This window comes from Cebus imitator, unplaced genomic scaffold (genome assembly GCF_001604975.1).
Source record: "Cebus imitator isolate Cc_AM_T3 unplaced genomic scaffold, Cebus_imitator-1.0 Scaffold185, whole genome shotgun sequence".
Classification (NCBI taxonomy): Eukaryota; Metazoa; Chordata; class Mammalia; order Primates; family Cebidae; genus Cebus; species Cebus imitator.
In genome coordinates, this window is record NW_016107500.1 from 1,109,733 (window position 1) to 1,113,998 (window position 4,266).

Consider the following 4,266-nt stretch of genomic DNA (forward strand, 5'->3'; position numbering starts at 1 on the left):
ATCTCATCCTGTGACTAGAATCCCTAACCTCCTGGGAATGCAGCCCAGCAGATCTCAGCCTTATTTTACCCAGCCCCTATTCAAGATGGAGCTGCTCTTGATGCTCAAGATGGAGATTGCCTAGGATATTCTGAGCAGGCCTGATTCCCTCAGCTGAAAGGCAAAACTGCGTGTTCTGTATCTGCAGTTTCAGCCAACTATGGATAGAAAGTATTCAGAAAAAACTCCCAAACAATAAAAAGCAATGCAACAATAAAACATAATACAAATTGAAAAACCCAATACAGATGCGACACAGGCTTGGGGTCGACAGGGGAGACGGAGTCCCAGGACTGCTGAAGTCTGGAAATCCCCTCCCCTTCCCCCTCTCCCCTTTATGGCATCTCCCTCGCTCCACCTTTTCCCACTCTGATAATCTGGCCACAACTCAGCAGAATTACACCCAGGCCCAATGGGGCCTGCAAATATGCCAGTTCAAATTTGTCCTGCTGGGAGAATCTGCAGTGGGAAAGTCAAGCCTGGTATTATGTTTTCTCAAAGGGCGGTTCCGTGAGCACCATCGGGGAGGCCTTCCTCACACAGTCCCTTTGTCTAGATGACACAACAGCCAAATTTGAGATCTGGGACATAGCTGGGCAGAAGCGATGCCACAGCTTAGCCCCCACGTGCCACAGCGGCGCCCAAACTGCAATGGTGGTTTATGACATTACTAATCAGAAAACCTTTGCCTGAGTGAACACATGGGTGAAGAAACTACAGTGCCGGGCCAGTCCTGGCCTCATGATTGCCATGGCGGGGAACAAAGCTGACTGGCCAACAAGCGTATGGTGGAGTATGAAGAGGCCCAGGTATACGCAGATGAGAACAGCTATTGTTTATGGAGACTTCAGCCAAGATAGCCATGGACCAGAACCATTCCCTCCTTGCAATAGCTGAAAAGTTGCCAAAGAGTGAACCCCAGAATCTGGGAGGCACAGCAGGCTGAAGCTGGGGTGTGGATCTCCATGAACAGTCCCAGCAGAGCAGGAGTCAGTGACGTAGCAACTGAGGGGTGGAGCTAGCACGACAGCTGAGACATAACCTCCCTCCCGAGGTTCAGCACACAGCCCCTACGGTGCCCGCACACGGAGCCCTGGCTCCCAGGGGCTGCCTCCTTAAGATTCCCTCATGGCACTTTTTAACGCTTCAGCAACCAACGCTGGGCAGCTCTGCCACTGGCCTCCTGCACCTACTCCGGGGCTTGGAGGTCAACTTCCCCCAGGACTTACTTTCTAAAACAAACTTTCTTCACTTTGTATTATGGGGACATGACAGCGACTTACTTATCTTTCCTCCTCCTCCCTAGTGATCCTCCCCATGTTTTCAGAAGACACTTCTGTCTACCATCCGTTCCCTCCCCCTTCTGTTTTGGTCAATCTCTGATCTTCATTCTCCTTTCTCCTCTCCCCAGGATGCAGAAGGTGATGAACCCAGGAGCTGAGGAAGGAGGTTTGCAGTTCATTTACATTAAGGGCCCTGGGGGAGAATAAAGCTCAGAGCAGGAGGGAGTAAGGAAACATTTCCTTTTTGTTTTTATTTGGTCGGAGTTTCTCGTATTTGAGAGGTGAGAATGGGGAGGCAAGCTCTCAGGTAACAGGCGGGAGGTGTCTTGTTAGCTAACTGGGCGGAGGTGGAGGTGGAGTGTCATCTGTGGCTCTGGGACTCTTACAAAGCCCAGTTCCCCTCGCACAGCCTCTTAAGTAGCATTTTCCCTATCGTGGGGGACCACAGAGTCCTCCAAAGAATCTTCACTGGTTGCCTGCATCGTTGGCTCTGCTGTGATCCAGTTGGAGGAGGGACCAGTTTCTGTCACTCATCCTCTGCTTTATATGTATGTTTTCCCTCTGGCCTTTAGATGGCCTCAGCCCCAGCCACCCTATACCCCCGCAGTTTGAACTTTAACTGATGGTAGTTCAGTTGGGGTCCATGTTTTATGGGAGTCTTGAAGGATTTACCTGCCCTCCCACCTTCTTTTTAATTCAATGGAAACTGAGGTTAATAAGCGGTTTTTGGAGAGGTTATAGCTAAAAATACCAGTGGCGGCTACTCAAGTCCAGTCTCCACTGTCAGCTTCCTCTTGGGGCTGGGAAAGCTCTTCCCCAGGCCTCTCCCTCACCCACCCCCATAGAAACAGGATTCGGCCTTAGCTTCCCGGCCTATCGGCTGCCTTCCCTCTGCTTCCTACCAGCTCTCTGCCTCCCTTTGAGCTCTGCTGGGCTTGGGGATCCTAGTTTTTAAAATTTCCTGGCTCATTTTTTTTCTTCTGGTCACTTTTTTTTTAAGGGGGAGGGGTTTGCAATTTCTTGTTTGTTTTGCTTCTAAGAAAGCATTTGCCTTTCTTCCTCTCCCAACGTAGCAATCGTACTAACAGAATGCGACTGTGGATTTACTGATGTATTTAATGTAAGAAAAGGAAAAAAAAATCCCATACAACTATTTACATTGTTTTAGATATTATAAGTAATCTAGGGATGATTTAAAGTATGAGGGAGGGTGTGCATAGGTTCTATCAAGTACTCTGACATTTTATTTTTGAGTCAGGCTCTTGCTCTGTCACTGAGGCTGGAGGGCAACAGTGTGATCTCGGCTCACTGCAACCTCTGCCTCTGGGCTCAAACTATCTTCCCATCTCAGCCCTCCAAGTAACCGGGACCACAGACACGTGCCACCACAGCTGGCTGATTTTTGTATTGTTAGGAGAGATGGGGTTTTGGCACGTTGCCCAGGCTGGTCTCACACTCCTGAGCTCAAGCGATCCTCCCACCTTGGCCTCCCAAAGTGCTGGGATTACAGTGTGAGGCACTGCCCTCAGCCTGTGCCATTTTCTATGACACCTGAGCATCCTTGGATTTTGGTATCTGCAGGGGTTGAGGGTGGTTCTGGAACCAATTCCCCATGGATACTGAGGGATGGCTGTACTTCATCTTGGTGCTCAGTTGGAGAAAATGCTGTGGCGTGACCACAATGGCTGGTTGCTTTCCTCTGTCTATTCTTCCACAGTAATAGACCCCAGTTTTGTTTGAGGCATAAATAAATGAAAAATGTTTCTACCTCTTTTGGAGTCAGCTTTTGGCCAATAAGATGTAAGCTGAAATGTTGTGTGAGGTGTCTGGGAACTATCTTTAAAAGACAGGGAGCATAACCTTCATCTTCCCATCCCCTTACCTGTTGTCTGGAATGTGGATGTGATGCCTGGAGCTTCAGCAGCGCCTTGGGACAATGAGGCACCATACTGGGAACAGGAAGGAGCTAGATAGAAGTAGCTTGGGCCCAGGTATCCATGGAGTCACTATACCGGTCTCCCAGATAAACCTCTGGTGTGGAGGCTGCAGACCTTTAATGTCAGAGACTAAGTCAGGACTTCTTCCAGAGACTAACCATCTGAGGTTATTTTATGTGAGATAATAATATAACCTTATGTTTTAATTTCAATGGTTTGGAGGTTTTTGTTATAGGTAGCTGAACCAAATCCTAACACACTTAAGGAAGGGAGATTAAGGCTGTTGGTTGGTCCATCCTGGTGGCACAAGACACAGGTATTGATGAGTAATTGGTGCAGGAGGTGTGAGGAAAAGAGAGAGGTTGAGATGCCACTCACGTTTTTTGCATGAGTACTGCACTGACAGAGCTGGAGGTGGGGAGAGAAGGACATCAGGGAATGCAGTGGGCTTGGTTTGGGTCAGAGAACACTCTGGCTACTAGAAATGGCGACCTGGGAATTAAGGAACAGGACTGGGGTAGAGATTACACTGAAGTAATAGGTAGAGACACACAGTGAGTGAGATCCCCCAGGAGCATAAGTTACAACGTCGGATGGTAGTCAGTTACGACTAGCCGGCAAGAAAGGAGCCAGGAGGAGCAGGGGAGTGGGCGGTGGGGTGGGAGGTGCAGGGGAAAGGGGACAGAGAACAGAGCAGCCTCCCCAGATGGAGAGACGGGGTGGGCGCCAGCCAGCAACGCCAGCTGCAGCTGTTCATCAGGCAGCCCCTGGCCAGGTGTCCACATTTATTTTTCTAGCAAATCCCTAAGTGGGAAGAGAGTTGTAGGAATATGATGGGCATTGGCACAGCAGGGAAGTGGCAAGGCTTAGCAGTGCTGCCAGGAACAGAACTGATAGTTCCTGGGTCCAGGTGAGTGGGGAACAAGTGTAGCCCCAAGGGGCCTGGGGAGAGGGTGTAGCAGGTCCCGGCCCAGCAGGCCGAGGGTGACACCGCTGGGCTCTCTGAG

General features: G+C 49.9%; 1 pseudogene; it reads left to right on the forward strand.

The window, feature by feature from the left end:
* The window catches only part of LOC108316257, an 18,591-nt pseudogene extending 17,555 nt beyond the window's left edge, over positions 1-1,036 (forward strand).
* Positions 1,037-4,266: the final 3,230 nt, after the last annotated feature.